This window comes from Petaurus breviceps, unplaced genomic scaffold (assembly GCF_028583685.1).
Source record: "Petaurus breviceps papuanus isolate PSGF00001 unplaced genomic scaffold, PetGlider_PUasm1.0 138, whole genome shotgun sequence".
NCBI lineage: Eukaryota > Metazoa > Chordata > Mammalia > Diprotodontia > Petauridae > Petaurus > Petaurus breviceps.
In genome coordinates this window covers 12,650,479-12,678,205 of record NW_027185694.1, presented here as the reverse complement: position 1 = coordinate 12,678,205, position 27,727 = coordinate 12,650,479, and the positions used below count along the sequence as shown (strand labels likewise).

The following is a 27,727-nucleotide window of genomic DNA, read 5'->3' as shown; positions in this document are numbered from 1 at the left end:
TAGTCTCATCTTTTTTGATGGATTTCATAGAGAAACAGCTCTGGGACTGTTCGCTACTTTGCTATTATTCTTTTACATTGAAAATTGTGTGGCCTATAAGATAGGTAAGTAAAGTAGCTGCTTTTTGTAATGGAAAAGTGCTCATCTATCTTAGATCATTTGAACCCCACAACTCCCATTTTTTTTTTTTAAGCAATCGGGGTTAAGTAACTTGCTCAAGGTTACACGGCCAGGTGTTTCTGGGTGTGGTGCTGAGTGTCTGAGCCCGGGATTCGATCTCCAGGTCGTCCCAACACTGCGGGATTCGATCTCCAGGTCGTCCCAACACTGGAGCCGGTGCTCTTACTTGCTGTGCTACCTGGCCGCCCCACAACTCCCATTTTTCAAATGAGCAAACAGACTCAGAAAGGTTGAATGATATGTCCATGGTAAAACAGATAGTGTCAGAAGTGAGATGTGAATCCAGGCCTGTTTGACCCCAAGTACAGCAAATTATTCACTATGCCACACTTGCATTGGCATAGAATTCACGTCATTCTTGTCTTTCTAATGAAATTCTTCTCACAGGGTTCACCATTGTGTAGCTGTAGGGGACATCAGAGGGTCCCCATGAGGGATCAACTCCCTAATTTAAAAGGTTAAGTGACTTACCCAAGGTTACAAGGTAATGAGTGTCATTTGAACCCAGGCACTTTGCTTGCATGTACAGTGTTTCTTCCACTGTGCTACATTATTGTTTAGTTCAGATGTTTTCTCCTCTTTATTCTTCCTCATCCTCTTCTATTTTGACTGAAGGCTATTTCTCCCTCCTTGAAATTTCTTAAACCACTTTGTCTAGATTTCTCCCTATACACTCTGCCCTGAATCATACTTACTTGTGTCATGTTACCCTCCTATCCTAATTAGATTGCAGGCTCCTTTAGGGCAGGAACCATATCTTATTTTATCTTTATAAGTAGTTAATATATATTTATTGAATTTAATCTATTTATTACACTAGCCCATGAGTCAAGGAGATTAACAACCAAATGTCATGTTCCTTCTGCTACTCTCAGCACTTTTATTCCTGGCCATCTCAGTCTTAACCTCACTATAGTTCATCTCCTCCTCTGCCTAACTATTCCATTCTACCCTCTAGAAATCTAAAGTCCTCTTCTCAGATCTCTTCATCCTGTAATCTTTGGAACTGTTCTGGAAATCAGGCTTCCTCCAGAAGACATTACCTCCCCAACCACCTCATCCAGTGCTTATTATTTCTCTCATAGTGTCTGACACAGGGTGCTAGGAGAAGGAGCCAGCCTACTCCTTGATATTTATTGCTATTTCCAGACCCTTTTTCCTGCAGATATCACTCTTCTACCTCTTGTCCCTTGAGGTTCACTCCTCTTATGTCTATCAACAAGTCCTTGTTACCATAACATGCTGGTCTCCAGGTCACTTTTCCTCCTTTCAAAGAGAGTTCAGTACCTGGCTAACAGTTTTTCTACAATGTGTATGTCTGATATTCCTTCAAACACCCTACCCCTTCAGTTCTTATACTCCTCAATACTCATGACTTGTATTTTCATCTTACATTCATGCCTTAGATCTCACCATAACCTATAGATGTTCTACTTCTGTGAATTCAAGACCTAAAATGTCATTTTCTACAATAATTTTATGTCCTTTATTCTGTCTCTGTGTGCTTGACTTCTCATAAACTCTTTTGTTGTCTTTACCATGATCTCTGGCCCTTCCATCTCCATTCTTGTAGTCCATGAGAACCTGCTTGGTTCTCACTTTCCTCCTTTTACAGTCTTGACTATAATTGAGCTGTTGAAGTGTATACTGTTTTCAAACCTTGAATCTGTTGACCCCTTTTACTACTACTATTCATGCTCAGACAACCTTCATCCCTGGGTCAACTCCAATTATCTGCTTTCTTTGATCCTATATAGCTGTGTTGTTGAACACCAATGGAGGAACTCACACAGTCATGCCAGCATAGTCATACTAACCATCTCAACTGGCTTCTCAACTGGAGCCCTTTTATTCTTTTTTTTTTGTTTTTTTTTTTAATAGGGAATTGACATAAGTATTTACTTTTTTCTTTTTAAAAATTTATTTACTATTAGTTTATAACATTCAGTTCCACAAGTTTTTAAGTTCCAAATTTTCTCCTCCCTGTTATCCCCCCAAACTCCCCATGGCAACATGCAATCCAGTATAAGTTCTACATATACCATCACATTAAACATTAGTCAAGTTGTAAAGAATTATAACCAATGGAATGAATAACAAGGAAGAAGAAAGAAAAAAAAACAAAATGAAAAAGAGAGAGAGCAAGTAGTTTGCTTCAATCTGCGTTCAGACTCCGTAATTCTTTCTCTGGATGTGGATATCCCTCTTCATCATGAGTTCTTTGGAGTAGTCTTATAACCTTGCATTGCTGAGATGAGCCCAGTCTATCAAAGTCAGTTATCACAGATATGATGTGTCTGTAATTGTGTATAATGTTCTCCTGGTTCTGGTCTCCTCACTCAGCATCAGTTTATATAAGTCTCTCCAGGTTATCATGAAGTCCATCTGCTCCTCATTTCTTATAGCACAATAGTATTCCATTACATTCATATACCACAACTTGTTTAGCAATTCCCCAGTTGATGGGCATTCCCTTGATTTCCAATTCTTTGCCACCACTAAAAGAGCTGCTATAAATATTTTTGTACATAGAGGTACTTTTCCCACTTGTATGATCTCTTTGGAATACAGCCCTAGAAGTGGTATTGCTGGGTCAAAGGGTATGCACATTTTTATAGCCCTTTGGGCATAGTTCCAAATTGTTCTTACAGAATGTTTGGATCAGTTCTAAACTCCCCCAAAATGCATTAGTATTCCACTTTTATTCATTTCTCTTTGACTCTTTGTGATGGATTCATCAGTGACTTTTCCAAAATTTCTTGCCTCACTGCACTGTTTCTTAGCAGATGACTTCACCTCTTACTTTACTGTGAAAATCAAGGCCATTTATCTCTCATAAACATCTTCATTTCTTCATTCCACATTCCAAAGCCCTTTTATACTGTACCTCATATTCTCATCCTTTTTTGCTGCCTTTAAGGAAAAGGTGGTTCTTCTCCTTGGTAAGGCTAACTTCTAAACTTGTCCTTTTGATCTCATCCTCTCTTATCTCCTTAAGGTGTTTGTTCCAGTGATAATTCTTTGCCTTTCTCTTATCTTCATTTTCTTCCTTTCTACTAATTCTCCTCGCTACATACAAAAATACCCAAGTCTCCTTGAAAAAACATCCTCTTGGTCATGTCAGATTCTTATTCTGTATTTCTATGCCATCACTACTAATATCCTTGAAAGAGTGGTTTACTCTTGCTGTTCTCATTTCCTCACTACCCCTTATAATCCAACATCTGACCCCACCACTCCATTGAAAATAATCTCTTTTTAGTGTGGTCCAAGACCTGGGGTGGTCCCTAAACAGCAGCCTAGACCAGCAGCCCAGACTGGCCAGAGCAGACTTCAGGAGAGTGAATCACAAGGAGCTGTGGCAGTTTACAGACTTCTCAACCTGTAAATGCCAAAGAGAAAGTAAAAGGACAGTAGGGAACTCTTTTGCAAGTGGGTGACAGAAGAGCACGGTCTAGCCTCTGCCGCCAGGGTAAGAGGTGCACAGTGGTGCCATGGCTGCAGCTGCTGCTGCATGGCTGCCTTTAGAGCTCTTGGCCTGCAGATCATAGGGGGACCAAGTGGCCATTCAGAGGGTAATCTTTCTTTGACCTGCTTGGATCTGGATTGCAGTCTTGGACGATGGTCCTAGAGTGAGAAACGCCAGTGTACCAGAACTTGTGGTGGCTATAGAGAGGGCGCCCTCCTCATAGCTCTGGCAACTGTGAAAACCCCAGCAATTTGGGACACAACTCTCCCCACTCTAGAAGCAGAGTTCTACCATGGCCAACAGCTCAAAAGTCAAGTAATTGGCTGATAAGATGAGCAATCAGAGGAAGCACAATCAGACCATAGAATCCTTTTTAGGGGACATAAAGGATAAAAGCATTGAATCAGAAGAAGACAACAAAGTCAAAACTCCTGCATCAAAAGATTCCAAGAAAAATATGAACTGGTTACAGGCCATGGAGGAGCTCTCTGAAGGATTTTGAAAATCAAGTGAGAGAAGTGGAGAAAAACTGTGAAGAGAAATGAGAATGATGCAAGAAAATCATGAAAAGCAAATCAACAGCCTGCTAAAGGATACCCCCCAAAATAATGAAGAAAATAACACCTTAAAAAGACTAACTTAAATGGTAAAAGAGGCCCAAAAAGCCAATGAGGAGAAGAATGCCTTAAAAAGCTGAATTGGCCAGATGGAAAAGGAATTTCAAAAACTCACTGAAGAGAATAATTCCTTCAAAATTAGACTGGAGCAAATGGAAGCTAATGAATTTATGAGAAATCAAGATACTATTAAACAGATACAAACAAATGAAAAAATAGAAAGCAATGTGAAATATCTCACTGGAAAAACCACTGACCTGGAAAATAAATCCAGGAGAGATAATTTAAAAATTATTAGACTACCTGAAAGCCAGGATCAAAAAAAGAGCTTTGAAATCATCCTTCAAGAAATTTTCTTTTTTTTGTCTTTATTAATTTGTTTGTTTACTTTTAGTTTACAAGATTGAGTTCCCCGGTTCCATGAGTTTCAAATTTTCTTCCCCTCCCTCCCCTCCTCCCTCCTCCATGGCAGCATACAATCAGGTATAGGATCTGCAGATAGTTTCACATTAGACATTGGTCAGGTTGTAAAGAAGGATTATATTGGATGGAATGAACAATGGGAAAAAGGAAGCAAAACCAAACAAGAAAAAGAAAGAGAGCAGGTAATTTGCTTCAATCTACATTCAAAATCTGTTCTTTCTAGTTCTTTCTCTGAATGTAGACATCTCTCTCCATCATAAGTCTTTTGGAATTTACTTATAGCCTATATTTCTGAGAAGAGTTCAGTTGGTCGTCACACATACATTGAATCTGTAATTATGTACAAATTTTTCCTGGTTCTTCTCTTCTCACTCAGTATCAGTTCCTATAAACCTCTCCAGGTAAATATGAAGTCCATATATCTGCTCTTTGTTTCTTATGGTGCAATAGTATTCCATTACATTCATATACCATAATTTGATTAGCCATTCCCCAATTGATGGGCATCCCCTTAATTTCCAATTCTTTGCCCCCACAAAAAGAGCTGCTATAAATATTTTTGTACATATGGGTCTTCCTCCCACTTCTATGATCTCTTTGGGATACAACCCTAGAAGTGGTATTGCTGGCTCAAAGGATATGAAGTTATTTATAGACCTTTGGGCATAGTTCTAGATTGCTCTCCAGGAAGGTTGGATCAATTCACAACTCCACCAGCAATGTATTAGTATTCTAATTTTTCCACATCTTCTCCAGAATTTATCATTTTCCTGTTTTGTCATTTTAGTCGATCTGACTGGTGAGATGTGGTACCTCAGAGTTGTTTTGATTTGCATTTCTCTAATCAATAGTGATTTAGAGCATTTTTTCATATGCTTATAGATATCTTTAATTTCTTCATCTGAAAACTGCCTGTTCATCTCCTTTAACTATTTATCAATTGGGGAATGACTTGTATTCTTCTAGACTTGACTCAGTTCTCTGAATATTTTAGAAATAAGGCCTTTATCAGAAGCTTTTCAATTTCATGTAATCAAAGTTATCCATTTTGCATTTTATAATGCTCTCTAGTTCTTGTTTGGTCATGAAGTCTTCCCCTCTCCATAAATCTGATAGGTAAACTATTCCTTGCTTTCCCAGATTACTTACAGTATCATCCTTTATACTTAGATCCTGTATCCATTTAGACTTAATTTTGGTATACAGTGTTAGATAATGGTCTATGCCCAGTTTCTGCCATACTATGTTCCAGTTTTCCCAGCAGTTTTTGTCAAATAGTGAGTTCTTATCCCAAAACTAGGGTCTTTGGGTTTATCAAAGAGTAGATTATTATAGTAATTGACTGCTGAGTCTTGTGTACCCAATCTATTCCATTGATTCACTGCTCTGTTCCTTAGCCAGTATCATGTAGTTTTGATGACTGCTGCTTTATAATACAGATTAAAATCTGGTATAGCTAGACCACCTTCCCTAGCATTTCTTTTCATTAATTCCCTTGATATTCTGGGCCTTTTGTTCTTCCAAATGAATTTTGTTACTATTTTTTGTAGTTCTATAAAGTGATTTTTTGGTAATTTGATTGGCATGGCACTAAATATGTAATTTAATTTAGGTAAAATTGTCATTTTTATTATATTAGCTCGACCCAGCCATGAGCAATTCATGTTTTTCCAATTAGATAGATCTGACTGTATTTGTGTGAAAAGTGTTTTGTAGTTGTTTTCATATAGGTCTTGGGTTTGTTTTGGCAGGTAGATTCCCAAATATTTTATAATATCTACAGTAATTTTAAATGGGATTTCTTGTTCTATCTCTTGCTGTTGGATTTCATTAGAAATATACAGGAATGCCAAGGATTTATGTGGGTTTTTTTTAAATATCCTGCAACTTTGCCAAATTTTGCCTCAAGTAGTTTTTTACTTGATTCTTTAGGATTCTCTAAGTATATCATCATATCATCTGCAAAGAGTGACAACTTGGTCTTGTCTTTGCCTAATTTGATTTCTTTTTCTTCTCTAATTGATACTACTAACATTTCTTCTCTAATTGATGTTACTAACATTGAATAAGAGGGGTGATGGTGGACACCCTTGTTTCACCCATGATCCTATTGGAAATGCTTCTAGTTTATCCCCATTACATACAATACTTGCTGATGGCTTTAAATAGATGCTACTTATTATTTTAAAGAAGGTTCCATTTATTCCTATACTTTCTAGTGTTTTTAATAGGAATGGATGTTGTACTTTGTCAAAAGCCTTTTCTGCACCTAGAGATAATCATGTGGTTTCGGCTAGTTTTATTGTTGATATGATTAATTATACTAATAGCTTTCCTAATATTAAACAATCCTTGCATTCCTGGAATAAATCTTACCTGATCAAAGTGCATTATTCTTGTGATAAGTTGCTGTAGTTTTTTTGCTAATATTTTATTTAAAATTTTTGCATCTATATTCATGAGGGAAATTGCTCTATAATTTTTCTTTTTCTGTTTTATCTCTTCCTGATTTAGGTATCAGTACCATATTTGTGTCATAAAAAGAATTTGTTAGGACTCCTTCTTCACTAATTTTCCCAAATAGTTTGTAGAGTATTGGAATCAATTGTTCTTTAAATGTTTGATAGAATTCACTAGTGAATCCGTCTGGCCCTGGAGATTTTTTCCTAGGGAGTTCATTGATGGCTTGTTCAATTTCTTTTTCTGAGATGGGGTTATTTAAGTAATTTACTTCCTCTTCAGTTAATCTGGGCAATTTATATTTTTGTAAATATTCATCCATTTTACTGAGATTGTTAAATTCATGTGCATATAATTTGGCAAAATAATTCCTAATTATTGTTTTAATTTCCTCTTCATTGGAGGTAGATTCACCCTTTTCATTTTTGATACTCATAATTTGGATTTCTTTTTTTTTTATCATATTGGCTAAGGGTCTATTAATTTTATTGTTTTTTCCACAAAACCAGATCTTAGTTTTATTTATTAATTCAATAATTTTCTTTATTTCAATTTTATTAATCTCTCCTTTCATTTTCATTATTTCTAATTTAGCATTTAATTGGGGATTTTCAATTTGTTCTTTTTCTAACTTTTTCAATTGCATGCCCAATTCATTGATCTCCCTTTTTTCTAATTTATTCATGTATACACTCAGGGATATAAAAATTCCCCTAAGAACTGCCTTTGCTGCAACCCACAAATTTTGGTATGTTGTCTCATTATTGTCATTCTCTTGAATGAAGTTACTGATTGTTTCTATAATTTCTTGTTTGACCCACTCATTCTTTAGGATTTAATTGTTTAGTTTCCAATTTGTTTTTAATCTATCTTTCCATGGCCCTTTATTGCATATGATTTTTATTGCATCATGATCTGAGAATGATGCATTTAGTATTTCTGCCTTTCTGCACTGAATTGTGAGGTTTTTATGTCCTAGTACATGGTCAATTTTTGTGTATGTGCCATGTACCGCTGAGAAGAAGGTATATTCCTTTTTATCCCCATTCAGTTTTCTCCAGAGATCTATCATACCTACCCTCTCTAAAATTCTATTCACCTCCTTAACTTTTTTCTTGTTTACTTTGAGGTTGCATTTATCAAGTTCAGAGAGGTGGAGATTAAGGTCCCCCACTAGTATAGTTTTGTTATCTATTTCTTCCTCTAATTCCCTTAACTTCTCCTCTAGGAATTTGGATGCTATACCACTTTTTACATATATGTTAAGTAATTATAATGCTTCATTCTCAATGGTGCTTTTTAGCAGGATATAGTTTCATTTGTTATTCCTTTTAATTAGATGCGTTTTTGCTTTTGCTTTATCTGAGATAAGGATTGCTACCCCCGCCTTTTTTTACTTTAGCTGAGGCATGATATATTTTACTCCAGCCTTTTACCTTTACCCTTTTTATATCCCTCTGTTTCAGATGTGTTTCTTGTAAACAGCATATTGTAGGATTGTGGTTTTTAATCCATCCTGCTATCCACCTCTGTTTTATGGGAGAGTTCATCCCATTCACATTCACAGTTATGATTACTATCTCTCACTTTCCTTCCATCCTATTCCCTCCCCTGTTTATGCTTTTATTTTTCTCCCCTTCTCCTCCTTAAGAGTTTTCCTTTTGACCACTGCCTCCCTCAATATTCCCTTCCTATCAGTCCCCATCCCTTTTCCTCCCCTTCCCCCTTGCTTCTTCCCTCCCTTCTAACCTCCCCCCTTCCTAGACCTTCCCTCCTCCTACTACCTGTAGCACATGATAAATTTTTATACTTAATGTGATATGCTATTTCTTCTTCGAACCAAGATTGACAAGAACAGATCTCATGTAAAGCTCCTCTCCCTCTCCTCTTTCCCTCTCTTATGATACGTTTTGTGTCTCTTCTTGATGGAGTTCTATGCTTAACTGGTTGTGTTATTCCCTCCTTGCAACAGAATTCCCTTCTCCAGTGGGAGAAAAGCCCCTATAATGCTCATCTCCCTCCCTTCTTTCCCTCTATTATATTGTTTTTATGCCTCTTTGTGCGTCATAATTTACCCTTTTCTGCTTCATTCTTTCCTCTTCTTCCATTGCAGCCCCTTTGTAGCCCTTAATAATTTTTTAATCGTTATTTTGTGTAATTTATACCCATACCCTTTACTCGACTATAAACAATTTACTTTTATTAAATAACAGGGTTTGTGTGTGCATGTATGTGTGTGTGTTTTCCTTGTTTACCTTTGTATGTCTCTCTTGCATCTCATAATTGGAGGTTGAATTTTCCATTGAGCTCTGGCTTTTTCATCAGGAAGGTCTGGAAATCCATTATATCCTTGAATGACTATCTCCTTGCCTGGAAGAATATGTTCAGTTTTGCTGGTTAGGTGATTCTTGGTTATAACCCGAACTCTTGCCTCGCGAAAAATTGTATTCCACTTCCTCCAGTGTTTCAGTGGAGTGGCTGCCAGATCATGTGCTATCCTCACTGTGGTTCCTTGATATCTGAATTGCTTCTTTCTGTCTGCTTGTAGTATTTTCTCCTTTACCTGGTAGTTCTTGAGTTTGGCCACAACATTTCAAGGACTTTTCAATTTGGGATCTCTTTCAGGAGGTGAATGGTGGATTCTTTCAATTTCTATTTTACCCTCTGGTTCTAGTATCTCAGGGCAGTTTTCTTTGATGAGCTCTTGGAAGATGTTGTCCAGGCTCATTTTTTCATCATGATTTTCCAGTAGGCCTGTGATTCTCAGATTATCTCTCCTGCATCTGTTTTCCAGGTCAGTTATTTTTCCATTGAAATATTTTACCTCTTTTTTCTAATTTTTCATTCTTGATGTTTTGTTTGACTAATTCTTGGTTCCTCGTAGAGTTATTTGGTTCAATTTGGTTGATTCTAGTTTTTAGTGAATTATTTTCCTCTGTTAGTTTTTGGAGCTCCTTTTCCATATCACACATTTTTCTTTTTAAGGATCTGTTTTCTTCATTGTAATGTTTTTCTAATTTTAAATTTTTGATTTTAAAAGAATTATTCATTTTACCTTCTGTCTCTCTCATTTGGTTTAAAAGTTCCTTTTGAGCTCATCTGGGAATGCTTTCTGTGCTTGAGACCAGTTCCCTGTTGAGGCTTCAGCTGTGGGCGTGGAGTCATCACTTTTTCCCTCTGAATTTTGTTCCTCCCTCTCATGTTACTAGGACTCCAGTCTTTGTCTTTGTAGTCTGCTTTCTACCCATTTTGAGGCAGGGAGCTAGCCATGCCCTTCTTCTAGGGTTCCCAAGACTTTACTGTTTGAAGTTTTGCCCTGGGGCAATAATTACTATGTTTTTAGGTTCAGAGGTGGAGATTGGAGCAGCTGCGTCCATCCTGGTCCCTGGAAGTCCAGATAGACGCTTTTTAAATTTCTAGGCTGTGGATTGGTAGTCCCAGGAGTAGGTGCTGCCCCTGGCAGGAGTTCTGCATTTGACTCCTACCCTGCTCCGACCAGTCCCAGCCCTGCAGTGATAGGCCTGGCAGTGGCCCTTGTGGTTGGTGGGTCATTTTGTCACCAGGTTAATCAGTCCTTGTCCAAGCCTCTGCGCACTGCAGCGTCCAGGGCTCTCTGCCACCAGGTGTCGTCTTCCAGGCTTCTGTCCTTTCAAGAAATTTTCAAGGAAAATTGCCCTGATATTTTAGAACTACAGGGAAAAATAGAAATGGAAAGAATTTGCCAATCATCTCTTGAAAAAGATCCCCCAAAGAAAACTCCTATGAATATCATAGCCAAATTCCAGAATTCTCAGGTCAAGGAGAAAATATTACAAGGTGTCAGGAAGAAGCAATTTTAGTATTGTGGAACACAATCAGGATAACACAAGATCTAGGAGCTTCTACATTAAGGGATCAAAGGGCTTGGAATATGATATTCTGGAGGTCAAAGGAGCTAGGATTAAAACCAAGAATCACCTAACCATCAAAATTGAGTATAATGCTTCACGGGAAAATATGGTCATTCAATGATTCAGTGAAATAGAGGACTTTCAAGTATTCTTGATGAAAAAACCAGAGCTGAACAGAAAATTTGACTTTCAAATACAAGAAGCAAGAGAAACATGAGAAGGTGAACAGAAAAAAGAAATCATAAGGAAGTTAATGAAGCTGAACTATTTGCATTCCTACATGGAAAAATGATAATTGTAACTCATGAGACTTTTCTCAGTATGAGGCTAGTTGAAGGGAATATGTGTATATATAGGAGGGTATATGTGTGTATAAATATATATGTGACTGTGTATATATGTGTGTACATGTATACATAGATGGAGGGCACAGGATCAGTTGAATAGGAAGGGATGATATCTAAAAAAATAAAATCAAGAGGTGAGAGAGTAATATAATGGAAGAAGGAGAAAGGGAGAGATAGAATATGGTAAATTATCTTATATAAAAGAGTCAAGAGAAAACTGTTAAAATGGAGGGGAACAGCAGGAAGGTGAAAGGGAATGGGTCAACCTTATTCTCATTGAATTTGGCTTAAGGAAGGAATAATATACATTCAGTTGGGTATCTTACCCTATAGGAAATGTAAGGGGGAAGCGGATAAGATGGGGGGGGGTGATAGAAGGGAGGGCAGACTGGGGGAGAGGGTAGTTAGAAGCAATGACTTTTGAAAAGGGACAGGGTCAAAGTAGAAAATAGAATAAGTGGGGGGTGTAATAGGATGGAAGGAAATATAGTTAGTCTTTTACAATATAATTACTATGAAAATGTTTTGTGTAACTACACATTTACAACCTATATTGAATTGCTTGTCTTCCCAGTGGGGATGGGTGAGGAGGGAAAAAGGGAAAGAATCTGGAAATCAAAGTTTTAAAAACAAATGTTAAAAAAATTATTTTTTACATGCAACTGGGAAATAAGGCATACAGGCACTGGGGTATAGAAATACATCTTGCCCTACTAAAAAGTTAGAGGGAATGAGGGAGGATATAAGAGAGAGTAGATTGGGGGAGGGGGTATTTAGTAGGTGTGCTTTCCTGGGCTGGGAGTCAGGGGAAAGGGGAGAAAATTTGTAATTCAAAATCTTGTGGAAATGAATGTTAAAAACTAAAAAATAGATAAAGGATTTTTTTCACTCTTTTTAAAATTTTTTACCCCTCCCCCCCAGCCTGCCCTCCTTTCCATCATCCCCCCTCTCTTCCACTTCCCCTCTACTCTCCTGTAGTGTGAGATACCCTTTTTGGTGTGTATGTCATTCTCTCCCTAAGCCAAATTCATTGAGAATAAGGTTGACTCATTCCCTTTTGCCTTCCTGTTCTTCCCCTCCATTGAAACAGTTTTCCCTTGCCTCTTCTATATGAGATAATTCTCTCCCCATCTCCTCTCATTATATTCCTTAATTTCACCTTTTAAGTATCATCCCTTCCTATTCAACTAGTCTTATACATTCTGTCTATGTATACCTGTACTCATATATACACATACTCACATATGTATTCATATACCCATATACCCTCCTATATAGACATATATATGCATATATACATATACACACACACACACACATATATACACATGCACACACACACACACACATATATATATATACACACACACATTTCTATTCCCTTCAACTCTTCTTATACCGAGAAAAATTTCCTGTTACAATTATTGTTTTTCCATATATGAATGTAAGTAGTTCAACTTTTATAAGTTCCTTATGATTTCTTTTCCCTGTTTACCTTCTCATGCTTCTCTTGATTCTTGTATCTGAATGTCAAATTTTCTATTCAACTCTGGTTTTCTCATTAAGAATGCTTGAAAGTCCTCTATTCCATTGAATGACCATATTTTACCCTGAAACATGATACTCAATTTTTCTGGGTAGGTGATTCTTGGTTTTAATTCCAGCTCCTTTGACCTCCAGAATATCATATTCCAAGCCCTTTGATCCCTTAATGTAGAAGCTCCTAGATCCTGTGTTATTCTGATTGTGTTTCCACAGTATTAAAATTGTTTCTTCCTGCCTGCTTGTAATATTTTCTCCTCGATCTGGGAACTCCAAAACCTGGCTATAATATTCCTAGGAGTTTTCTTTTTGGGATCTTTTTCAGGAGGTGATTGGTGGATTCTTTCAACCTCTATTATGCTCTCTGGTTCTAAAATATCAGGGCAATTTTGCTTGAGAATTTCTTGGAGCATGATTTCTAGGTTCTTAAATTATCTCTCCTGGATCTATTTCCAGGTCAGTGAGATATTTCACATTGCCTTCTGTTTTTTCATTTGTTTGTATCTTTTCAATAGTATCTTGATTTCTCATAAAGTCACTAGCTTCCATTTGGTCCAATGCAATTATGAAGGAATGATTCTCTTCAGTGAGCTTTTGAGATTCTTTTTCCAGCTGGCATATTCATCTTTTTAAGGCATTTTTTTCCTGTTCATTGGCTTTTTGAGCCTCTTTTTCCATTTGAGTTAGTCTATTTTTTTTTTATTAGCAGGCATAGTTCAATTTATTTGTTTATAAAAAAACATCTATGTGGTTGCTACAGCAGCTGCCTGGGTCCTCTGGACAGATACTCGAGTGTGAGTCTTCACAAGATGGTCGGTGAATTCCTGATATGGGACTTAGTGAACACAGTCTCCTTCCACAGGTTTGGGGTTAGATAGCTGTATGTTTGCTAAAGGTAGCTTTAGCAAAGTTGCCCAGAGTGGCAGTACAGCCTCTTGCAGAAGTGTAGCAGTCATCAATTCCCGCCATCATCAGCAGCTTCTTAGGCACAGGAGCTGAGACAATGCTAGTACCTCTAGGGGCGGGGATCAGGTGAACCAGAACCAACCCGCATCGCCCAGTGACCTTGCAGGGTACTGTGTGAGGCTTGCCAATCTTGTTTCCCCAGTAGCCCTGTCTCACAGGAACGATGGACAGCTTGGCCAGAATGATAGCACCACGAATAGCTGTGGCCACTTCCTTGGAGCACTTGACACCCAGACCAACATGGTAGTCACCAATGGCCACAAAAGCTTTGAACCTGGTACGTTGTCCAGCTCTAGTTTGTTTCTGAACAGGCATGATCTTCAGAACCTCATCTTTCAATGAAGATCCCAGGAAGAAATCTATGATTTCAGACTCCTTGATAGGAAGGGAGAAAAGATAGATCTCTTCCAAAGACTTGATCTTCATGTCCTTGACTAGCTGGCCCACCTTAGTGACAGGAAACCACTCCTTGTCTTTGGCCTTTCCTCCCTGAGCCCCAGCCTCGACCATGGTCCCGGCCTTGACCTCAGCCCCCACTGCCGAAGCCACCATGGAAGCTGCCCCGGCCTCTGACGCCAGGGCCCCCCAGGGCCTCCTGCACCTCCTGCAGCACCGGTATCGTCCGCCATTTGGTGTTCACTAGAAGTAGCGAGTTAGTCTATTTTTTTAGGTGTTATTTTCTTCAGTCAGGTTGTTGACTTTCATTTTATAATTTTCTTGCATCATTCTCATTTCCCTTCCCAATTTTTCCTCTACTAGACTTATTTGGTTTTCAAAATCCTTCTTAAGCTCCTCTATGGCCTGTTAGCAGCTTATTCTTTTCTTGGAAGCTTCTGGTGTAGGAGTTTTGACTTCTCTGTCTTCCTCCTGTTCCATGTTCTGATCCTTTTTGTCTCCCAAAACGAGTCCACAGTCAGATTACTGTGCTTGCCTTGCTTTCCTCATTTGCTCATGTTGTCACTCAATTACTTGACTTTTGAGCTTTTTGCCACAGTAGAACTCTGCTATTAGAGGGGGGAGTTTTGTCTCAATTGCTGGGGTTTTCTCAGCTGCTGTATATATTAGTTAGGTGCCTTCTTTGAAGCCTCCCCAACCTCTGGCAAACTGATCACTCACCTCAGGGCCTCCACCCTATACCACAATCCAGATCCAAGCAGGTTAAAGCAAGAGCCATTATCCCTCAGATTGGTTGCTTGGTCCCCCTACAAACTGTAGCCCAGGAGCTCTGAAGCAGCGATGTGGCAGCGCCTCATCTGCTTCTCACCCTGGGGGCAAAGGCTTACTGCACTCCCGGATTCCCAGGTCCCAAAGTCCACGCTGCACTGACCTCTCACTTTGTCCTTAGCATCTATGGGTTGATAATTCTGTCAACTGCCACAACTGCTAGTGATCTGAAGTCCCTCTAGCTGGCGGCTGGTTGTGGCCACACGGTGCTGGGCTCGGCTCCCAGAGTGCTGCGCTGGCCACTTCCTGCCAGCCTTCTGGGCTTTCCTCAGCAGGAGGTTAGCTTCTCTGTGTCATTTTGTGGGTTCTGTAGCTCCAAAGTTTGTCCAGAGTCACCTTTTATATAAATTGAAGGAGGTGGTAGCAGAAGCTCCTCAGAAGTCCTTTTTCTACTCTGCCATCTTGACTCCACCTCAAGATTAATTTTTTTTTTTAAAAAGAAAATAATCTCTTCAAAGTTACCAATATACTCTTAAATATTAAATCCAGTGACCTCTCCTCTTCCTTAATTTCTCTATAGATTCTTACTCTATGAACATGCCCTCTTCCTGGACATGACCTTGTCCTTTGTTTTCTCTGGCTCTAATCTCTCTTTCCACACCTTTTAAAATTTTCTTTGCTTGTTCACTCTCATTCCCTCAGCTCATGTCTTTCAAGATTCTGTCTTGGGCCCTTTTCTCTTCTCACTTTACACTTGGTTCCTTCATAATTTATAGGTTCAGATATCTCTGTGTAGACACTTTCCAAATTTATATACCCAACCCTGGCTTGTCTTCTGAATTTCATTCTCACATCACTTACCACTTGTAGGTAGGTGGCTCAGTGTATAGAATTCTGATCCTGGAGTCAGGAAGACCAGAGTTCAAATCTAGCCATGGATACTTTCCAGCTATATGAGCCTGGGAAAGACATTCAACCTCTATCTGCCTCAGTTTCCTTAACTGTAAAATAGGGATAATTTATTATAGAACCTACCCGAAGGAGTCATTGTAAAAATCAAATGGGATAATATTTGTAAAGTATTTAGTAGGGTAACTAGCACATTTGTTGTTGTTCAGTCATGTCTGATTCTTTGTAACTCAGTTTGTTTTGTTTTGTTTATTTTGGCAAAGATATTAGAGTCGTTTGCCATGTCCTTTTCCAGTGGATTAAGGCAAGCATTGGTTAAGTGACTTGCCTGGGGTCACACAGCTAGTGAGTTGTCTGAGGCTGAATTTGAATTCAGGTCTTCTTGACTCCAGGCCCTTGACTCCAGCCACTGAGCCACCTAACTACTTCTTTTAGTATTTACTAGGCTCTTAATAAATGCTTATTTGGCTGTGTCATCCTGGGTAAGTCACTTAACCCCCATTGCCTTGCTCCCCTGCCCCTCCCCCCTGAATAAATGTGTGTGTATAGAAATACTTGTTCCTTCCTCATATATGCATGTACACATATAACATACATATACATACACATATACATACATGCATGCACGCACACACATATTTGTTCCCTTCCTTTTCCTTGTTGGTCATCTTCATTTGGATGTCCCATTGACATCTCATATTCAAAGTACCTCTGATTGCTTCTCCTCCAAGCTTCTCTGTTTCTTTGGGGGCTCCCCCATCCTCTCAGCTATCTGGCTTTGTAACCTTACAGTCATCCTTATTTCTGCCTTTTCCCTCACATATCCAATCAGTTGCCAAATCTTCTGTCTTCATGAAATCTTTCCTCATATTCATTCTCTTTTGTCCACTCGCAGGACTAACCCCTTATCACCTCTTATATAGTCTGTAGCCTCCTAGTCTCCCTGCTTCTAGTCTCCCCTTTCTCTTTCCCATCATCGACAATGCTGAAAAGATAATATTCCTCTTGCACAGGTCAGGGCAGCTATGTAGTTCACACAGTGGATAGTGTGCCAAGCCTGGAGTCAGGAAGACTTATCTTCCAGAATTCAAATCTGGCCTCAGCCACTTCTTAGCTGTGTGACCCTGGGCAAGTCCCTTAATCCTGTTGGCCACAGTTTCCTCATCTGTAAAATGAATTGGAGAAGGAAATGGCAAAACCTCAAAGGAGTCATAAAGAGTTGGATACAACTGAAAAATGACTCAACAGCAGCACTGCACAGGCTATTCCTTTGATTAAAAAGAATAAAACCCTTCAGGATTCCCTGTTAAAAGATGGTATGCTTAGTTTGTCATGTAAAGCTCATCACAGTCCAGCTCTGATCTAGTCATCCAGCCTTATCTTGTATTATTGTTTTACTTAAGGAAACTAAATATTCTTGCCAAAATGGGCCTCTTGGCTATTCCCTCAAATGCACCCTTTCCCTCCTTACCTCTGCATTTCTACAAGTTGTTTACAATGGCTAAAATGTTGTTTTTGTTGTTCAGCCATGTCCAACAAATCTTTGTGACCCTGTGGACCACGTGGTCAATGGGGTTTTCTTGGCAAAGATACTGGAACGGTTTGCCATTTCCTCCTCCAGGGGATTAAGGCAGAGGTTATACAGCTTGTCCAGGGTCACAAGCTAATTTAGAGGCAGATGTGAAGTCAGGCTTTCCTCTCTATCCACTGAGTCACACAGCTGCCCCCTACTACTCCTTTCTTATTCCTGCCTCTTAGAATCCTTAGAATCTTTAGTGCTTCTGCTACAGCTGATATTAGCTGACTTTTTACAAGGGCTTTTGGAAAACACTTAAGATTATCTCTGACATTCTTCCCAACCTACTGTAACACTATATGATATTAATGCCCTCTTTCTCCTCAAATTACTTTGCATTTAATTTCTTTGTAAATGTATCTCCCCAGTAGAATGTAAACTCTTGGAGGTCTGACATTGTTTTGTTTTTGTATTTGTGTCCTGGGGTCTAGTCTAACTATATTTCCCTCCATCCTATCACACCCCCTACTTATCCTGTTTTCTACTTTGACCCTGTCCCTTTTCAAAAGTGATTGCTTCTAACTAGCACAAATTAGGTGAGGGCCATCTCCAGTAGTCCTGATCTATATCTTGCCAAGGACCCAGATGGCTCCAGAGGGAAAAGTGAGACTGCTGTGCAGCCCTCCCTCACTTAAATCCAGTTCATTTGTATGTCAGGGCATCACCTCCCTGTTGTCTTGTCCTCTTCCAGAACAAAGGACAAACAACAGCAAATTAAGTAGTTAATATCCTTGGGTATAGTTTATCAGATAGAATTGTCTAGCCTAGCCTTGATTACCGTGTATCTGGTACATTTGTTACCTCTTCACCAAGCCTCTCTAATGGTAAATGTAGATATCCCACCTTTCACTTTAATGTAAACTATCCTACTTAGAAGGGAATGGAAGTGGATATGTTTAGTGACTCAAACAAAACTGAAGCTACTCTGTGAATTAAGTGTTTTAGTTGAAAGAAAATCCACAGGCTATTTTGGAAAAAAATAACAATTTTTCCATCATCCATTTTAAATGATCTATTTTCATTTTTAAGCCATTGTCATATGAAAAGACCTAAGAATATCCCCAACGAGGTGTTAGATGCAGTAATTACACTTTCCCATTTTGAAAGCAGTTATACAGGCCTTACAATAGAGTCCATGGGAGCTAAAAATAAACCCTAAGCAGTTCATACTAACTGTGTAATAATAACAGGCAACAGAAAGGATAAGTGTCCAAATATGATGAAAACAGGAAGTTCATTACACAAGCTGTTATTTTCTGATAGATCTGAATTCTTAAAGGCTTAACTCAAAAATAAGCCCTTCCGGTTATAAAGAAAAGCGAATTGTCTATTATTTGAGAACTAATGGAGATGATAACATTTTATGGAAACAAGGCTACATTGTTATAGGTTCAGTGTATAGTGCCCCAAAATAAAAACACAAGGGAGTAAGAAGGGAGCCTGCATGGAGGCCTGTCACCTAACAAAAACAACTGTGTACATTGACTATTGGGCTTGCACTTGTTTAACCTTAGTCATAAGCCTCCTCTGAATTTATTCTGTCTAGTAGTGGGTATACTTGCAAAAGAGAGTTCAGATAAAGGGAGAATTTTAGTTTTCCTGGTGGGAAGATGATTTTGATAGAATAACCTTAAATCCTGCAATTCTGTCATCCACTCGAGAGCATTTTACTTAAGATTCCCAACACCAACATTTTAGCTTTGAAATAGAAGCAGTGTTCAAACACTGAGTCCTTAAGATATCCAGTGAAAAAACTGTGACCAGACTTCCTCATCAGGCTTCCTTGTTGGGAGCCCTAACTGAGGTTATCAGACTACTGACTGAAAACACTAGACATGAGCCCATGAGCTCTTAAGGCATAGAAAACCATAGAATATGCAGAAGTTCATAGATAATGGTCCCACGTGGGAATTCTGTACAGCCTACACAATTGAAAGTCAGATAAAATATGGAACGCTTTTACCATTTGATTTTTTGAGTGCCATAGATGTATATACACTGTGAGGCAATATGGCATAGTAGATAGCATACTAGACTTGGAATAATTTTGACCCCAAAGTTTGAATCCATCTCTAGCACTTCTTCCTTATATGACCATGGGCAAGTCATTTAGCCTCACTTAGCTTCAGTTTCCTCATCTGTGAAATGGGTTCAGTTGTACTTTCCTCACAGTTTTGTTGTAAGTCTCAAATATGTGTAAAAACACTGTAAAGTTTAAAAAGCTATATTTAAAAAAGTCATTTATTATTATGAAATGGGGCAGATACTCTGAGAAATTTTGTGTAAATGTCTGGGACACTCCCCACTCCAGCTTGAAGAATGGGTACACAAAGCCTTCCCCTTTCTAGACATCAAGGCACCATCATCCCAATCATCCATCTCTGGAATTCTCAGCTCTTCACTCTCAATCACCCCACATATCCTCTCTATTCTCAAATTGTGTGCTTTCCACCTTCACAATATCTCTCCTATATATACAACCAGATGTCTAGTTCAGGCCCACATCAACTCACACTTGGACTATTGAAATAACCTTCTTCTAACTCCCTGCCTCATCTCTTTCTACTTTTGTTCATCCTTCACTCAACTACAAAGAGATTTACCTAAAGTCTAGGTTTGAACTTGTTATCCCTATGCCCATTGAGCTTCAGTAGCTTCTTATTACTTCTTGGATCTACTATAAAGTCCTCTTGTATTTAAGACTCTTCAGAACTGGCCTCATTCTTCCTTTCCAGCCATCTCTTACTTTAATACCCTTCCTAGAACTTATAGCAATTCTTTGAACTTGCCATTTATTCTGTTATCAAATGAGATAATATTTGTAAAGCACTCAGTACTGTTCCTGGTACATGTAGGTGATTAATAAATGCTTGTCCTCTGTCATTCTCTGTACCTTTGCACTGGATGTCCTCTGTGCCTAGAATGCTCTGCCTCTTCACTTCTCAGGTCCCTTGGGCTCCATCTCTTAATTTCCCTGGCTTCCTTCAAGATTGAGTTCAAATCATACCTTCTGAAGAAGACCTTTCACAGCTCACCCCCAAGGCAGGTTTCTTACCCTCTCAGATTACCTTTTTCTGTTCTTGTATATATCTCATATCTTCTTATTTATGTGTTCTCTCCCCATTAGAACATGAGCTCCTTGATAGCAGGAACTGTTTTTACCTTTTGTGGTATCCCCAGAGCTTACTATACTACCTGAAACATAGTAAGTGCTTATTAAATACTTACTGTCTTACTTACAAAAATTCCCTGGCTTGCTTCCTCTCACTGAACTAATTTTCAGCAGGAGATCTCTACATATTTAGCTTTTGCTTGCCTTCTGCTCTGTATAGATTGGTCTTTTGCTTCTGGGCTCTTGTTCATTTGGAGTTTAGATGATAGATATACCTATGACCAGTGAACATTTAACATCTGCCTCTGCCTCAATTGTGTATCCCAAACACTTACATGTTCTCAGAATACTTCCTCATCTCTACAAGAAAGATTCTGTAGAATCTAAGTTCACAAAGAGAAAAAAAAATGATTGTAGTGACAGAATACTAGATTCTCCACCCCTTATGGTGACATGGAAAGATTACATCATCTTGCTCTAAATTCACCTGTTTTAGTGACGTTTGTAAATATGTATTTTTTCCATGAATAAGAAATAGTATAATACTTATAGCCTCAAATCACCCTACATCAATGAATGATGTGCAGTATTCTGGGCTATGACTGACTCAAGACAGTCCAGTGGCTCAGATTTAGATTTGGAATGAAATGAGACATTCATAGATTACTTGATATTTAAGAATAGCTTGGAAAGGAGATTCTTCACAGCATATAGCATTAATTCTGTTGAATGGTTCTCTTTCCTCATTTGTGACAGAGCCCATTCAGAAACATGTATCAAACCTAAAGAACCTCCTGTCTCCTTAAGTGCTGAGCTTTTGTATGTAGGTGACAAGGAAGCATCAATAAGCAGAGCTTTGGTTACCTGGACCGGTTAAGGTTTAAGGATGAGTTCATCCTCTTTTAGGGATAAACTAGCCCAGCTTACTGGGATTGTTTTGCATAGTAAACCATGTCTTTACTATCATGACTGAAAATGTCAAAATTCTGCTATGCTTACTGTTTGTTGGCTTATTATAAAAAACAATTTGATTTGGTATAACAAAGTACAGAGGCTCTCCTCCAATAAGGTGTTTCCTATGCATGAATCAAGATTATATACAATTCTTTAGAAGATATAACAACAAACCCTTGTTTGATAATCCTCTGATCACTGAACTGTGATAAAGAGACAGCTAAGTGAGAGAGGATTGAGTGATAGATGTGGAGTCAGATAGAACTCATTTTGAATCCTGCCTCAGGAACCCTCATTAGCTGTATGATTCAGGGCCATTCATTTAACCTCTTCTGGTTTCAATTTCCTCATCTGTAAAATTGGAACAATAATAGCATATACCTCACAGAGTTGTTAGGCTGAAATGAGACAATATACTTAAAACACTTTGCAAACCTTAAAAATGCTCTCTATGTATTTATGATTATTGTTGTTGTTATTTATTCATTACGATCACGGAAGACATCCAGTACAGAGTCCACATTGAGGAAAGTTTGCCTAAAGATGGTGACAATGATAGGTTAATGATATCAAACTCACACAGAAACAATAGCACTAAATCATACATAAAATATCCATGCAGTCCATATATTGACTTAGAAATCCACATATTAACTTTATTTATGCACTGAGGTATTTTTATTTATTTTGTTAAATATTTACCAATTACATTTTAATCTACTTCAGCCAGACTTAGGAGTGTTGCAGGCTCCATACCTCCCATGGTCATGTTTGACACCTCTGATCTAGAAGTTGCTGTTTGAAAAATATTGGGCTGACTGCATCAAATCCAAAGCAGAGTCCCCTAAAAGGAATTCATAATCATTTAAAAGAATTTCCCATAATTATCCTTAAAGGAAAAAAAACTAAATGGATAAAGAATGACAATTGTCCAGATTATGATATATAATTGGATGGACATGCTGTTTGAGGAGAGTCATTGAGGCCTTTAAGGCTATCTGTACTTGTTCTATTAGGTCAGATTAAAAAAATATCAATAAATAATAGACACAGTTAGATTTTGTAGTCTTATGCCATTCAATCAGTTGTGTTACTGTAAAGAGATGGATTGCTATAGAATTTTTTTTGCAAAAACCAGTTTGCTTCTTACATTTTTTTAATCAATTATACCCTTGGTGCATACATACAGTATGCTGATAAAGATTTTATTTGGATGGGAAAGTAGGATTATGGGTCAATTGTTGCTGATGTCGTGTGTGTGTGTGTGTGTGAACATGCAGCCATGTTCTTTTCTCTTCCTTGAAATCTTCCCCTTAAAATAAACTATCTTAAGGTAAACCAGTGAGTACTTTTAGAAATTATCATTATGAATTTCTTCTGTTTTTGGACACATCTACATGATAATCCCAATTTTATTGTCCTAAATGCCACTTTTTCCTAGGTAGATTTTTATATCTAGTAGTCCCACCACTGTGCCAAATGAGAATTGGCAACTACAGAAAGTTCAGTAAATCTGGTCCCTTTTTGTGTAACTGTTGTTTTCATTTTGGTTTTGTCTATAAATTCTTTAGGGGATGATTTGGCTTAGCTGGCTCTTATACCAAATTCCTTGGTGCCTGCTATTCTCCTTAAATTGCTTTTCATTCTCACATGCTTGCTATCTTCTAATATTTTTCCTTGTAATTTTTTTTGCAATGTTTTATTTACTCTGAACTGATGCCATCCTAGACTTCTACTTGGCAGAGAGATCAAATACCTGATAGATAAAGTGCTTTCTGGGCTCATTTGACCTCCTCTTTGTGGCAACTGTTTTGAATCTGTTTAATTTTTCTAAGAAATAGTAATAGATTTTTTGTGCTAGCAATGACTTGTAAACAAAATGTGTCATTTGATTAGAGAAAGTCTAAACAAATTGTGTTACATAAATTTAATGGGATATTACTAACCAAAAAGGATAAACATGAAGAATTAAAAAAAACTGGGAAGGCTTTTATAAAATGATTCAAAGTGAGGTAAGCAGAACCAGGAAAATAGTATACACAATACTATAGCAATATGTACAAAAAGAATAATGAAATGCTCTGTAATTGTAATGACCAAGTTTGAATTTGGAAAAGATTTGAGAAAAGGTACATTTGTTCCTTCCTTCATTGCAGAAGTAGCAGAGGTGGTTGGTTGGGGATAAATGTAGGATATTTTATGTAATTGTCAGGTGTGATCAGTATGTTGATTGGAGCAGCTGGGTGGCACAGTGGAGAGAGAGTGCCTGACTTAGAGTTAGGAAGACATGAGTTAAAATGTCGTCTTAGACACTTATTACCTGAGTGACCCAGGGCAAGTCATTTAACCTCCTCTGTTTGCCTCAGTTTTCTCATCTGTAAAAATGGGGATCAGAATAGCACTTACTTCCCAGAGTTGGTGTGAGAATGAAATGAAATAAGAATTGCAAAGCACTTAGCATGGTGCTAAGAACATAGCAAGCAATGTATAAATGTTAGCTATTATTATTGTTGTTTAAATGAGTTGGGTTATACCATTTCTCTTTTAATCTTTATTATTTATTTCATTTTGTTATTTACTTTGACCTTTGCTCGAATCAATAGTTGATCTGACTGCAGAGGCAGTTAATTCTTCAATGAATGCTGCATTTGTAACCAGTCGTTTCCTGTCTTTTAAGACGAAGTCAGTTTCACTTTTTGTTAGTTTTATTAAGTGCTCAGCACATCTAGTGCCTTCTGAAGGTCTTCTGGAAGAAATCATTCATAATGGACATACATGAGTTTTTAGAGTACTCTATAAGCCTTTGGCTGTTTTCTTTCCTTGAACCTGAGCCATATTTTCCAACATACTCTTTGCCATCCTCCCCTCTGCCTTTTATTGGTTCAAACTGTAAAATCATTATTGAACATTGTCACTGAAGAACTAATCATTGTAAATTAGTTATAGCATGGCTGGCCTCCACATCGAAGTCACCAAGTATTGGGGCATGTGTAATTAGGAGAGGCTTGTTAAATTCTTCACTGAATTTCCCTTCTTTGTCTGAAATAGATGTTGGTGCAAAAACTGCAAATGCTGTTTAGACTGTATGTTTGCTTTATAGTCATCATGAGCACTGCCAAGAGAAATGATCAAGAGTCCCAGGAAAAAAGGTGATTCTTGTAGACTCTGGATGCATAGTGAAACCAATTCTTCCAACTTTTTATCTGTCACCAAGAATTTGTGAACCTTCTTTTTATTAAGCTGTAACTTCTTTGCCTTCTAAACTCTAAACCCATTGTAAAAATGTCAGTATTAATGTGACTCAATTCTCCAGTAATGTTACCTAGGTTGGTTGTTGCACAAAGATCATACTATAATGAGTATGAACAGTTAAATAATTATTTGTAGATAAGCTTCTCATTCTTGGCACACTTTTCTGTACAACAGAACACCTCTTTACAGTCACATGAGTGATTGTAATTCTTGGTACCTTCTGCTGGCCCCTCCCACCCCACCCCCAGCCCCTTTTCTTTCTTTCTTTTTTTTTACATTATATCACCATTACCTTAGAAGTAGAAGAAAGCTTTGTGGGACTAAGGGTCATTTTTTATGAGGTCCATTTCATGAACTGCTATGATCAAAAATATTAATCAATTAGTGGCCAACCTTCTGGTCCTGAGATTCTCTTCACTGAGCTAACCTTTTCCTTAGACAGCAAAGTTTGTTCCTGGTTTGGTCACTTTGGTGGAAAGTAACTGGGTTTGTGCTGTGTTGGTATCACCTTGGAGAATTTAGTGAGTACTCATATCCATGCCACTTTAATGCCATAATAAAGTATTAAAATTTAACTTTTGATGTTATTTTATTGATAGTTGCAATGCAAAATGATATATGGTATAAATTTGTAAAGTCCAAGAGGAGAAGGATCATTACAAGTCATATAAGTCTGAGGTAGGTTTTTGAACTGGTTCTTAAAGGACAAGTAGTATTGAAGCAGGTATAAATAGGGACAGAATGTCTCAGACATAGACAGTGTGAACAAAGGGTTAGAGTTTAAGGATTTGTATAAGGGATAGAGAGTACTACAGTTTAGCCAGAGTAATAGAGTGTGGAAAGGAAATTGTGTAAGGCTGGAAAGGGGAGTTGGTGCTATATCATGGAGGGCCTGGAATACCAGACTCAAGAGTTTGAATTTTATTTGTATGACAGTAGGGTCCATTGAGGGATTTTGAGTAGAGGAATGATATGATCAGACCTATGCATAAAGTAGATTAGTGTGGTAATGGTATAAAAGATAATTTGGATGGGGGAAAATAATGGAGGCATGAAGACTGATTAGGAGTTAATATGTGAGAAATAGTTCTCTCTCTTTTTTTGTAGAAGATAGGATTTTACTTTATTTTTTCTGGTTTACATCATTCATTTCCACTAGATTTTGAGTTACAAATTTTCTCCACATTTTCCCTCTTCCCACCTCCCCAAAATAGTAGTCCCACAGGATATCACCTCCTCCAATATGCTCTCTCCCATATTTTCTCCCATACCCCTTTCCACTTTTCCAGTAGGGCATGGTGGATCTCTATGCCCCAGTGCTTGTATATCTTATTTCCCAATTACATGTAAAATAGTATTAATAATAGTGTATATATATGTATATATTTAAACATTTGATTTTAAAACTTAGAATTCCAGATTCATTCCCTTCCTCCCTTGTCCCCTACCCTTACTGTGAAGATAAGTAGTTCAGTATAGGTTGTACATGTGTAGCTAATGCAAAACGTTAACATAGTAGACATATTGTAAAAGACTGACTATATTTCCCTCCCTCCTATCCCACCTCCCACTTGTTCTATTCTCTACTTTGATCCCGTCCATTTTCAAAAGTGGGTGCTTCCAATTTCCCTCCCACCCAGCCTGCCCTCCCTTCCATCATCCCCCCTCTCATCCCCTTCCCCCCTTCCCTCCCCAAGCCAAATTCAATGAGAATAAGGTTGACCCATTCCCTTTTGCCTTCCTATTCTTCCCCTCCATTGTAACCATTTTCCCTTGCCCCTTCTATATGAGATAGTTTACCCCATTCTGTCTCTCCCCATCTCCTCTCATTATATTCCTCTCTCGCCTCTTAATTTCACCTTTTAAGTATCATCCATTCCTATTAAATTGGTCCTGTGCCCTCCATCTATGTATACCTGTAAACATATATACAAAAATTAGCATATGTATTCATATGCCCATATACCCTCATACATAGACATATATATATATATATATATATATTTCTATTCCCCTCAACTATTTTCATTCTGAGAAAAGTTTCATCAGTTACAATTATTGTTTTTCCATGTAGGAATGTTAATAGTTCAACTTTGATAAGTTCCTTATGATTTCTTTTCCCAGTTTATCTTCTCATGCTTCTCTTGCTTCTTGTATCTGAATGTCAAATTTTCTATTCAACTCTGGTTTTTTTCATCAAGAATGCTTGAAAGTCCTCTGTTCCACTGAATGACCATATTTTCCCCTGAAACATGATACTCAGTTTTGCTGGGTAGGTGATTCTTGGTTTTAATCCCAGCTCCTTTGACCTCCAGAATGTCACATTCCAAGCCCTTTGATCCCTCAGTGTAGAAGCTACCAGATCCTGGGTTATCCTGATTGTGTTTCCACAATATTCAAATTGTTTCTTCCTGACTGCTCATAATATTCTCTCCTTGATCTGGGAATTCTGGAACCTGGCTATAATATTCCTAGGAGTTTTCTTTTTGTGATCTTTCTCAGGGGGTGATTGGTGGTTTCTTTCAACCTCTCTTTTGCCCTCTGGCTCTAAAACATCAGGGCAATTTTCTTTGAGAATTTCTTTGAGGATGATTTCTAGGTTCTTTCTTTGATCATGGTCTTCAGGTAGTCCAATAATTTTTAAATTATCTCTCTTGGATCTATTTTCCAGGTCAGTGGTTTTTCCAATGAGATATTTCACATTGCCTCCTATTCTTTCATTTATTTGGCTCTGTTTAACAGCATCTTGATTTCTCATGAAGTCATTAGCTTCCATTTGCTCCAATCTACTTCTGAAGGAATGATTTTCCTCAGTGAGCTTTTGAGATTCTTTTTCCATTTGGCAAGTTAGGCTTTTTAAGGCATT

General features: G+C 38.0%; 2 long non-coding RNA genes across 10 annotated transcripts in view; one reads left to right on the top strand and one right to left on the bottom strand.

Moving 5' to 3' along the window:
- The window catches only part of LOC138175386 (uncharacterized), a 284,137-nt gene that overhangs the window by 117,679 nt on the left and 138,731 nt on the right, over positions 1-27,727 (top strand). The gene's annotated exons all lie outside the window — the stretch shown is intronic.
- Positions 13,620-13,961, bottom strand: LOC138143347 (uncharacterized). The gene is made up of 2 exons (XR_011163681.1): positions 13,858-13,961; positions 13,620-13,817 (listed from the first exon to the last, which is right to left on the bottom strand). It is a non-coding gene; the product is annotated as an uncharacterized lncRNA (long non-coding RNA).